This window comes from Gorilla gorilla, chromosome 9 (assembly GCF_029281585.2).
Source record: "Gorilla gorilla gorilla isolate KB3781 chromosome 9, NHGRI_mGorGor1-v2.1_pri, whole genome shotgun sequence".
In the NCBI taxonomy this organism is placed as follows: Eukaryota; Metazoa; Chordata; class Mammalia; order Primates; family Hominidae; genus Gorilla; species Gorilla gorilla.
The window spans coordinates 39,527,221-39,540,144 of record NC_073233.2 but is presented as its reverse complement, the minus strand read 5'-3'; positions in this window follow the sequence as shown (position 1 = coordinate 39,540,144).

Here is a 12,924-nt window from a genome sequence, read left to right as displayed (position 1 = left end):
GTGCTGGGATTACAGGCGTGAGCCACTGCGCCCAGCTGAAGTTTTTTTTAAGGTGATTTTCTTTTTTTGTAACAATAGGGAATCATTGGTTCATTTTTGGTTAATCAATGAGTTATAATCCATTCCTGTTATTTATTTTGATGCTAAGTTTAACCAGTGGGAGTCCCCTTCGAGCTGGCTTCTGTGTCCCCACCAATTTTTCAGCACTTTTTTACTTTCTGATACAGTAAGATGTTCAAATGTACCTTGACTTTCCTTGCCATAGCCTCAGAATCAACGATTTTGAGGCAGAATAGGGTCTGGAGGCAGGGAATCTAAGGCTGATTCATGCTGATTTCCTAGAACTAAACCAAAGGAAAACCCCAACTTCCTATGCTCAGGTAACAAAAGGACTAGAGGCTACTCCCTTTGCAACCCACCCCTTTTCTGCATGGCAGATGAAAAATTGAAAGTACCTGTGATTGGTCCCCTCCCACAACCAATCAGGCTAGTCATGGGCCAAGTCTTCATTTGCATAGGAGTATAACTTTATAACTTCACTTTAGCCTCTGATTGGTCACTTTCCACAACCAATCGGAAGTCTGCTTAGGGTGTAACTTTGTAATTTCACTTCAGCCTCTTTTTGGTCACTTTCTGCAATCAATCAGACTGATCACAGGCCACTACTTCATTTACATAGGGTGTATACCAAGTAACCAATGGGAAACCTCTAGAGGGTATTTAAACCACAGAAAATTTTGTAACCAAGCCCTTCAGCCGCTTGCTTGGGCTGCTCCCACCCTGTGGAGTGTGAATTCATTTTCAATAAATCTCTCCTTGTGTTATTTCATTCTTTGTGTGATTTGTCCAATTCTTTGTTTAAAGCACCAAGAACCTGGACACCTTCCACCAGTAACAATTTCTCCAAACAGCTCTTCCTTCTTTTACCTCCTTTGAACCTTAATTCCAGAAACAGTCATCACCTCTAGGAGTGATGAATAGAAAACAGGTTTAAATTAGTCTACTAGGGGACTAGAAGAAAAATTACAAGCTATCTTCAGCCTGAAGAGTCCCTTGTTGTATGTGAATCATTAGATACTTCCCTCAAGAAAACCTCAAACATGCATGTTTTCTTCATTCTTTCACTGGAAAAGTAAATGTGTATGTTGATACAATCTCTTTTTTATCTCTATTAGTTCTTTCTCACGCTGTTATAAATAACTGCCCGAGACTGGGTAGTTTATAAAGGAAAGAGGTTTAATTGACTCACAATTCTGCAGGGCTGGGAAGGCCTCGGGAAACTTACAATCATGGTGGAAGGGGAAGCAAACACATGCTTTTTCACATGGCAGCAGAAAGGAGAAGTGCTGAGCAAAAGGGGAAAAGCCCATTATAAACTCATTAGATCTCGTGAGAACTCCCTCACTACCATGAGAATAGCATGGAGGTAACCGCCCCCATGATTCAATTACCTCCCATCAGATCCCTCCCACCACGCGTGGGGATTATGGAAACTACAATTCAAGATGAGATTTGGGACACAGCCAAACCATATCAGTATCCTATCAGCTCACATTCTGAGAAAGTGACCCAACACTATAAGGACATTTTGGGCCAGATCCAAAGAAGTCAAATTGTATTTTTTCTAAGAATCACCGTCTTCTAAATTTCCAATTGTTACTAAATTAAGTCAGAGCAGACTACCTGGTCAGACTACCCTGTATCTGCCACAAATAATTCCACTTAGGGTTTGAGGACCTATTGATCTCACCTCTTTCAAGTAGTGGGGCAGCCCATGTAGGGAATTTGGTTTAATTCTGAATCAAATGGGAAGTGATTGAAGAGTTTTAAGCAACAGGAATGACGTGATCCAGCATTTTAGCTGGATCGCTCTGACTACTCTAGGGAGAATTGACTGAAGCGATACACATGACAATCATTGGAAAGCACTCTTGATGGCTCACTGCAGGAAGCATAATTGACTGGGATCCCAGATGCGGGGTTTTGAGCCCGTGCTTTCCACTGGCTGCTCTCAGCAGGGATACTAAGGCAGACCCATTTCCAGGAATTGCAGAACTCCTCGACAGGCAACATTTTAGCTCAGGACTCCCTAACAGCTTTGCTGAACTTTTCATAACTGCACAAGTCTAAGAATGTTCCACCCAATGTTCCTTCTCTCCTTCATTTGACTTGCATCACAGTCTGACAGCTCTCCCAGCTTCTCCTGCTCCCTCCCCATTTTCTCTCACAGGGGTTTCCCACAATAAATTTCTTGTACATTTAATCCTGTCTTGGCATCTGCTTCTCGGAGGACCTGGACTATCATAGAGATCAAAGGCAGAAGCAGGGAGACCAGTTAAAAGGTAATCACAGTAATCCAGGTGAAAGATGATTGTAGCTTGGAGCAGACTGAGGGCAAAAGGAGTGGAGAGAAGCAATCAGATTTCTCCTCCATCCCATATCTTAACAGCAAATCTTCTGAAGATAGAATTTACTTGATTTGCTGTTAAGATATGGGATGGAAGAGAAACTGAGAAGTCAAGGTCACTCCATTGTTTGGACCTATGCAATTGGAAAGATGGAGTTGCCATTTTCTGAGATGGTAAAGCATGGGAAAAGAGCATGTTTGGTGAACCAGATCAAAAGCTTGGTTTTAGACATACCAGTATTAATTTAAAATTTTTTAATTTTTTAATTTTATTTTTAAAGACAGGGTCTCACTCTTTCAGCAAGACTGGAGTGCAGTGGCATGATCATAGCTCACTGCAGTCTTAAACTTCTGGACTCAAGCAATCCTCCTCCCTCAGCTTCCCAAAGCGCTGGGATTACAGACTGTATAGTTTGAAATACTATTAGATACCCAAGTGGAGATGTCACATAGGCAATTTATTTAATGAGTCTGGAATTCAGAATAGAGGTATTGGCTAACGATACAACTTTGAGAGTTAGTGTATAGCTGGCATTTGAAAGCATGGAACTGAGGCCAGGCATGGTGGTTCACCCCTGTAATCCCAGCACTTTGGGAGGCTGAGCTGGGAGGATCACTTGAGGCCAGGAGTTCGAGACCAGCCTTGGCAACATAGCAAGACCTCATCTCTACTAAAATAAATAAATAAATAAATAAAGCCATGGAACTGAATGTGATTATCAAGAAAAAGATTGTGATAATGGTCAAGCCAGTGGCTCACACCCGTAATCCCAGCACTTTGGAAGGCCAAGATGAGGAGATTTCTTGAGTCCAGGAGTTTGAGGATGTAGTGAGCTATGATTGTACCACTGCACTCCAGCCTGAGCAACATAGCAAGGCCCCATTTCAATTTTTTTTTAATTTAAAAAACAGTTCTAAACTGAGACCTGGGGAATTCTAAATTTGGGAGATGAGTATTCATCAAAAGAGACAAAGAAAGATCATAAAAGTTAGAACTGTCATAACTTCCTGGTGAAATTAACCTTTTAACATGGGGTAATCTCCTTCATGAGTAATACTCTTTTATCTTAAAGTCTGTTCTGCGTGACATTAAAACAGCTACCTCAGGGTCTTTTTCTTAATAGATGCCAATACATTTTTCCCATAATTTGACTCCCAATTTTTCTATGTCTTTTTGTTTTAGATATGATCACTCATAAAAGTTAAGTTGCTTTTAAAAAATATGTTTTACAGGTGAGGCATGGTGGCTCACGCCTGTAATCCAGCACTTTGGGAGGCTGAGGTGGGCGGATCACCTGAGGTCAGGAGTTCGAGACCAGCCTGACCAACATGGAGAAACCCTGTCTCTACTAAAAATACAAAATTAGCCGGGTGTGGTGGTGCATGCCTGTTATCCCAGCTACTTGGGAGGCTGAGGCAGGAAAATCGCTTGAACCCAGGAGGCAGAAGTTGCGGTGAGCCAAAATCATGCCATTGCACTCCAGCCTGGGCAACAAGAGCGAAACTCTGTCTCAAAAAACAAAACAAAAAATTTGTTTTGCTTGAACCATCTCATGTGAAAAAAAGAAAAATTTTTGACAATTTGGTCTTTTAAGTAAAGGGGTTGAAAAACTTACATTTATAGTGATTAGTGATTTATTTGGATTTTACTTGACAAGTTTATTTTGTGTTTTCTGTCATTTTTGTTTTTGTTTTACATTCCTTTCTTCCTTTATTTTTGATTTGTTGAAATTTGTTTTTTTCATTCTATTTTGTTCCTTCTCCTTAATTTTCATTTCATACTGTTCTCTTGACTTACATTTTCTTTATCTCTTCTTTTGACGATTGCCCTATTTTAACATATCCTCTTAACAAAGTCAAGAATTAACCAATATATTTATTCTCCTAAACAATATGAGAACCTTACAACGCTTTAACTTTGATCTCTGAAATGCCAATTACAATGTTCCTGTGCCCAGTATTTTAGTTTCGGACTTTCCTCCCAAAGTCAAATATTATTTTATAGAATGTTTCTTTAGATTTAGTCACACATTCGTCAATATTATTGCTCACAAGCCCTGCTTATATATTAAGACTTTCCATCTGGAATCACTTTCCCACTACTTGAGAAAGAATCTTTTAGAATTTCCATTAATGAGGGGCTTGTATTGATAAACTATCCCGCTTTTTTTTTTTTTTTTTTTTTGGCTTTGTCATATTCTTGAAAACTAGCTTCACTGGCTATAAAATTTTAGGATGATAGTTATTTCCTCTCAGGCCATGGAAGACGTTATTTCAGTGTCTTCTGGCTTCCATTGTTGGAAGCCATTGGTGAGACAGAGTTAAACCACATTATCATTGCTTTGTAAGTGGTTTCTCTTTTTTCTCTAGCTTATTTCAAGTCCTCTTTTTCTTTGGTGTTCTGCAGTTTTACATTAATGTATCTAAAAGTACATTGGGCTTTCTCAATCCAAAGATTGATATTTATCATTAAAACTGGAAAATTGGCCAGGCATGGTGACTCATGCCTGTAATTGCAGCACTTTAGGAGGCCAAGGTGGGCAGATCACCTGAGATCAGGAATTCAAGACCAGCCTGGACAACATTAAACCCCATCTCTACAAAAATACAAAAAATTATCTGGGCCTGGTGGTGAATGTCTGTAGTCCCAGCTACACACAAACACAAAAACAAAAAATAAACCTGAAAATTTTCAGCCATTGTATTTTTGGAATATTCCTCTTCTTAATTCCATTATCTGTTTCTGAAATTCTAATCAGATGCGTGTGCGCATGCACGTGTGTGTGTGTGTGTGTGTGTGTGTGTGTGTATTTTTAAGAAATGGAGTTTTGCTATATTGCCCAAGCTGGCCTTGAACTCCTGGGTGCAAGCAATTCTCCTGCCTCAGCCTCCCTACTAGCTGGAATTACAAATGTGTTCCACTGCACCCAGCTTAGACGTATTTTTGCTTTTTACTCTATCCTCCAAATTTCTTATCCTCTCTTTCATAGTTTCCACCATTTTTACTTTCCAGATGACATTCTGAGTTTCTTTAGATGTGTCTTCTAGTTTCTCGTTAATCTCTTTAAATGCAACAATTGGCCAGGCCTGGTGGCTCATGCCTGTCATCCCAGCATTTTGGGAGGCTGATGTGGGAGAATCTCTTGAGGCCAGGAGTTTGAGACCAGCTTGGGCAACATGGCAAAACCCTGTCTTTACAAAAAAACACAAAAATTAGCCAGGCGTGGTGGTGCGTGCCTGCAGTCCCAGCTACTTGGGAGGCTGAGGCAGGAGGATTGCTTGAGTGAGGGAGATCAAGGCTACGGTGAGCCATGTTTGCACCACTGTACTCCAGCCTGGGTGACAAAGCAAGACCCTGTCTCAAAAAATAAAAATATAAATAAATGAATACAACAATTATAGTTGCCTTATACTCAGTGTGTAACTTCCCTGAAATTTAAATCCTGAGCAGATCACCTCAATCAACTGATCAAGCTCAGCACTGACATTAAGTGTCTCATGATGTGATGCAATATAAAGTATACAATATCACCTCTCAAGTGTTATTACCAACCCTCCAGGGCTACCTTTCATCTTAAAAGAAACAGGAATGGAGGTATAAATTAAATGACACCCTGAGGAAATAAAAAAGACAAATCCAGAATGTAAAACAACTGGCCTGCCTTTTTCAAAAAGTCATATATCATGAAGAAAAAAAAAGTGTGAAAATTGATTGGATTTTTGTTCAAACAAATAAAACGCATCTTACCAGAGCAATTGGCAAAATTTGAATATGAGCTGCAGATTAGATGATATTATGAAATTATAGCTAATTTTCTTTAGATGACAATGTATTGTGGTTTTGTAAAAGATTGTCCTAATTCTTAGGAGACCTGTACTAAGATATTTAGAGCTAAGGTATCAGAATGTCATCAACTTATTTTCAAGAAGATTAGCAAAAAATGAAATGTATATGTACACACATAGAGAGTAAGAGGAAATATAGCAAAATGTTAACAAGTATTAAACTAGGTAGAGGCTATATCGGTATTGTACTATTCTGTTAACTTTTCTATGTGTTTGTTTGACATTTTTATAATAAAAAAACCTTGGAGAGAAAAAACAATTCTGTACACAAGGGTCAAAATGACATTAATAGAGATTATTCGCTCTGGCAACAATACCCTAAAGAGATAATCTAAAAATTCTATTTTGCCATCTCCAAAGCTGTCCTGGTCTTCTCAATATGTTTCTTTGGCCTTTTCTTGGATTCATGTGAGCTCCCCTATAGCTCTTCCTATTTAAGTTAGCCAGAGTAGGCTTCTGATACTTGCACCAAGGAAACCTTATTGATACAGAGGTTATGCTACCTATCCTCCATTTGCTCACCACAGCCATGCTGCAAAGCCCTCGCTGACCTCTATGGATTGCATTATTCTGGCTCCCTGGCCCTCCCAGCTTCTGTCTGGGAGGTTGGGCAATAGCTGCATTCCTCTGTCCAGGGACACAGCTTCTGCTGAGTATTCTTCCCCATAGCCATAGTTCCTGCCAGATCCTAGTATTGGATCCTTCTTCTTACTCTTTTGGCTGACGATGCCAGTCCTATGTGCTTCACAAACTATGATGTTCTTTTAACACCTGCCCACACTTTTATTCATATCTGCCTTATGTTAAACTTCCTTCAGTTAACTCTTCTTTTCTATATTTTTTATTGTGGCAAAAACACATAACATTAAAAACACTAAGCATTTTCAAGTGTACAGTTCAGTAGTGTTAAGTATATTCACATTGTTGTGAAATAAATCTCTAGAACTTTTTCATCTTGCAAAACTGAAACTCTATACCCATTGAACAGTATTTATCCCTTCCTCTATCCATCAATACCCTTGGCAACTACCTTTCTACTTTCTGTTTCTGTGATTTTGACTACTTTAGATACTTCATATAAATAGAAGTGTACAGTATTTGTCTTTTTGTGAATGATTTATTTCATTTAGCCTAATGTTCTTAAGATTTATCCATGTGATAGCATATGACAGAAATCCTTTCTTTGTTAAGGCTGCGTAATATTCTCCATTAATCTGTCAATGGATGTTTTGGTTCTTTGGTTTGTTTGTTTGTTTGTGTTTGTTTATTTATTTATTTTGAGACCCTGTCTTACTCTGTTGCCCAGTTTGGAGTGCTGTAGCACGATCTTGGTTCACTGCAACCTCTGCCTCCCAGGTTCAGGCAATTCTCCTGCCTCAGCCACCTGAGCAGCTGGGATTACAGGCGTGCACCACCATGCCCGGCTATTTTTTGTATTTTTATTAGAGACGGGGTTTCACCATGTTGGCCAGGCTGATCTCGAGCTCCTGACCTCAAGTGATCCACCACCCTCAGCCTCCCAAAGTGCTGGAATTACAGGTATGAGCCACCATGCCTGGCCAGTATTTTTAAATTTATACACGGTAAAATTCATTCTTTTCTCGTGTATAGCTCTATGAGTTTAACAAATGCATAGAATTTTGTATTTTTTGTTTTGTTTTGTTTTGTTTTTGTGTGTGTATTTTTAGTAGAAATGGGGTTTTGCCATGTTGCCCAGGCTGGTCTTGAACTCCTGAGCTCAGGCAATCCACCCACCTCGGCCTCCAAAGTGCTAAGATTACAGGCATGAGCCACTGTGCCTGGCCAGAATTTTGGAAATGCCCCACAGTGAAGACACATATACCACCCAAAAACATTCTCATATTGCCCCTTCATAGTAAAACACTCCTTCTATACTTACCTCAGCAACCACTCATCTAGTCTCCAACCCTACAATTTTTCTTTTTCCAGAATGTCATATAAATGGAATAAACTAGTATGTAGTCTTTTGAGTCTGGCTTCTTTTACTAAGCATAATGCATTTGGGATTCATCTATACTATTCCACATATAATAGTTATTCCTTTTAATTGCTGAATAGTATTTCATTATATAGATACCATAATTCATTTATCCAACATTAATTGAAAGACATTTGATTTCTTTTCCAGTTTTTAGAGATTATAAATAAAGCTGCTATGCACATTTGTGTATGGGTTTTAATATGAACACACATTTTTATTCATCTTGGAAAAATACATGAGTGGGATTGATGGGTCATATGGTAAGTATACGTTTAATCTTGTAAGAGACTGACAAACTGTTTTCCAAAGTGTCCGGGGCTGGTCCAAAGGTAGTGTGTTATCTCAATTGATTGTTCACAGTCAGTTACAGATTGAACTCCTTGTTCTCTTTCCCTCCTTCTCACTGCTGCACTTGACTAGTCTTCAAAACAACAAAGTGTCCAGGACACTGGACAGTGTGGCACTGTTTTGATAAGTCTTGAAACTAGGTAGTGTAAGACCTCCAATTTTGTTCTTCTTTTCCCATATGGATTTTAGAATAAGCTCATCAATATCCTTAAAAAAAATCTGCGGGTAATTTTGATTGTAATTGCTTTGAAACTATAGATCAGTTTAGGGACAATTGACAGCTTCGTATTTTAAAAATCTAACGTTGGCAAACTTACTGCTGCATCCTAATGTTTTTATAGTTGCACCCTAATGTTTAAATACCTTCATGAAAGTGAAGTCTAGAATTTATTTATTTATTTATTTATTTATTTTTGAGACAGAGTCTTGCTCTGTCGCCAGGCTGGAGTGCAATGCGCAATCTCAGCTCACCGCAACCTCCACTTCTCAGGTTCAAGTGATTCTCCTGCCTCAGCCTCCTGAGTAGCGGGGACTACAGGCTCATGCCACCACGCCCAACTAATTTTTGTATTTTTAGTTGAGACGGAGTTTCACCATGTTGGCCAGGATGGTCTCGATCTCTTGACCTCATGATCTGCCCTCCTTGGCCTCCCAAAGTGCTGGGATTACAGGCGTGAGCCACTGCGCCCAGCCAAATTTATTTATTTTTTAAAGGAATTTAGTAACTAGGCATTTAAATCTACACCGAGTTTCTGGAAGGCAGAGGCTGTGTGCCACTTATATTTGAATCACAGTGTACAAAAGATTCAAGATACAGAGCAGGACCTCAATAATGGCTTGCAGATTAAATATTTAAACATGAGGCTTTTAAATAATTCTACTTACGTTTTCAGACATGATGAATAGGGCATATGGAACTTTCATGAGGCAAGAAGAAGAAACAACTACTTTTCCTTTCTAAAAAGAGCTATGGTAATGGTCCCTGGTGCAAGTAGGAGTAAGAAGACAGTATAAACTGTCCCCAAACTTGTCACTCACAAGACTTAGATTCCAAAATGTGAAGGCAAATTATTTTATAGGTGAGGATCATACAGTGACACAATGTGACTAATTTCTTGTATGTCAATATATACCTACACAAAAATTTGAGCCCAAAACAAAAAACTTCTAATACAGCAGGTTATGTTTGTTGGTTTTTGTCATGTATAAAAATTGTACATTCTTTTATTTGACTTCCTTAGTGAATTTCTTTTTAGGATTTCCCTTTAAGAGAAAAAGTATTAATTAGTTTGCTGAAAAGCCTACATTTTGGTTTATTATTTTATTTATTTATTTTTTGAGACAGAGTCTTGCTATGTCATCCCGGCTGGAGTGCAATGGCACGATCTTGGCTCACTGCAAACTCTGCCTCCTGGGTTCAAGCGATTCTCCTGCCTCAGCCTCCCGAGTAGTTGGGATTACAGGCGCCCACCACCATGCCCAGCTAATTTTTGTATTTTTAGTAGAGACGGGTTTTTGCCATATTGGTTAGGCCTCTCTCGAACTCCTGACCTCAGGTGATCCTCCCGCCTCGACCTCCCAAAGTGCTGGGATCACAGGCGTGAGCCACTGTGCCCGACAGGTTTATTGTTGAATAATACTACAGTGATCGTCATCAACCAATTTTCACATAGCTGTATTTCCAAGTTAGATGCTAAGGAATATATTACATCCTTTCCAACACATAGATGGCATCAAATTATTTTACTAGTGATTATGTGACCAAGGTAGCCAAAGAAGTAAAAATTATTATTTTTTCTTCACTGCTGTAGGATTTGATGTGCTTCAAACAATTTTTTTCTTTTTTCTTTCTTTTTTTTGAGACAGAGTCTCGCTCTTGTCACCCAGGCTGGAGTGCAGTGGCACGATCTGGGCTCACTGCAACCTCCGCCTCCTGGGTTCAAACCATTCTCCTGCCTCAGCCTCCCGAGTAGCTAGGATTACAGGCACCCGACACCACGCCCGGCTAAATTTTGTATTTTTAGTAGAGACGGGGTTTTGCCATGTTGGCCAGGCTGGTCTCCATCTGTTGACCTCGTGATGGTCTGTATACATAGGCAGTGCCTATGTATGCAGACTACTGTATATGACTGCTAACTAGGTCTAGATGAAAATATGAGTCTATAAATTCTTTGTTAATTGGACATTTTAAATTATTTTTCCAATTACAGTGGTGCATTTGCACAGATTATTTTATTCTCTTTTTAGACCCCATTTTGCTCAAGAAAAGACCCTTGTCAAGCAGTTGGCTGGGGTCACGGGTGCATGTTATGATTAAGGAAACTAGTAGAGATAAGTGAGCCACACCGGGATTAAAAACTATGACCTCATTGACAAAGAGTTCCAACTAACCAGCACAGAGATAATAAATATATACTTCTTGGAACTTTGCTTGCTCTCTTTTCCACAAGTGTTTTCTCTTTGGTCGTTGAAGTATGAAGACATTTTATTCTCTCTAAACTTCCAGCAGAACTCTTCGTGCCAGAGATAGCACATTCCATCCTCTGTGTACTATTAGTAGTAAACAATAAAATGACCATCATAGAGTCTAAGTGTTTTTTGCCTCATAAAAGGAATTTAGAAGAGTCTTTGGATGAAAGTCACCATACAGAGTATAGAAGTAGTATTGTATTACTGTGCAGAGTATTATCACACCAAAGATTATGAGGCACACACACTTTACTGAGAGGCCTTTGTGGGTCAAGTTCATGTAGTGAAAACAGACATGGCATTTTAAATTATGTAAATTTATGGAATTATAGATTTTTCTCTTAGAAAATGAATAAATCCTTTATATAATTCTCAGGATAAAGAATAATAATGAAACTTGTGGAAGGAAAGTTCTAACATATTCATTACTTTTAAACAACACCAAGTTGTTTTCAGAGTTGGTAAAAATTTCTGTTTTTAAAAATTACTTCTGGTTTTAAAAATTACTTCTATTTCAAATGAATCATTAGGTGAACAGGCCCACATAAAAGGTGAGTGAACATAGAAAAAGAAGAGGAAAGAGGACATGAATTGATAATTTGTCAAAATGTGGTTGTGTGACACTTTGGGTTCCAAAGAACAAACGTTCATTCAGTCTTAGGGGAAAAGGGTTCGACCGTAAGGACGTATATGGTTTAAAATTACAAGCCATTTCACAGCCAAGGCAATTCTAGGACTGACTACACCAGTGTCCACATATTCTCTCTCTCCTTTGAGCATTAATCTTTTAAGTACGTTAGACTGTTAATTCATCAGTGTGGAGTGCATCTACTGGGTAGATTCTGACTCAAGTGTCCACCCTAGACAGAGGTATTTAGCTTCTTCTCTTAGGAGGACAATAGGAGGCAGAAGAGTCTATGTCATACTAGTTAGCATAGGTCCCACATCTTTTAAAAGCAAAAATAGGCCGGGGTAGGGTGGCTCACGCCTGTAGTCCAAGCACTTTGGGAGGCCAAGGCAGGAGGATCCCTTGATAGAGCTCAGGAGTTCGAAACTGCAGTGAGCTATGATCGTGCCACTGCATTCCACCCTGGGCAACAGAGTGAGACTCCTGTCTCTAAATAAATAAAATAAAACCCCAAATAGCCCTCCACATTAATAAAAATTATATATGCCTAATATTTACTATAATGGACAAAAGTGTATGCATGTAATTGAAGACAAAAAGGGACTATGAGAAATAAAAAATAGTTTTTCAAAGTGGTGAGATTATGATTAGCTTTTTTCTCTCAGTTTTTTCCAATGTTGTTTTAATATTTTGATGATTTAAGGAAGTTTTAAAAACATTTAGAATAATGAAGATAATTTAGCAATGCTCATGCTTTTCAACCGATTATCTCCAGTTATTTTATTTTTCAAGTAATTTTAAACTCAAGCAATAGAGTCAATTAAATTTAGGAAATGTGTGTAAGATGTGTTTAACCAACATTCTAATTGAAGATGAGTCAACAGTCATTCCAGTCAGTTTCCTCATGTTACAGAGGGAATTCATTATTTGGAAGTGCTATACATACTTTAAAAATAAAATCCCAGATATATTTGTGTCCCTCTCACACAAGCTGTTAAAATATTTGCCCGTCCCTCTACATAGCTGTAGTCACAGGCATGTTAACGTTTTCTGTAAAATAGATCAAAATATAAAGAAACATTAGGAAAATACAGCTGTTAGAACGAGGAGGGGAGAGTACACAATGTATTTATAGCAAGTGTATATATTATATCAAGTAGAACAGACACCCAGCCTTTTATGAGCAGTTTTAACTCTGACATGCATGAGTTTTAAATAAGAAAT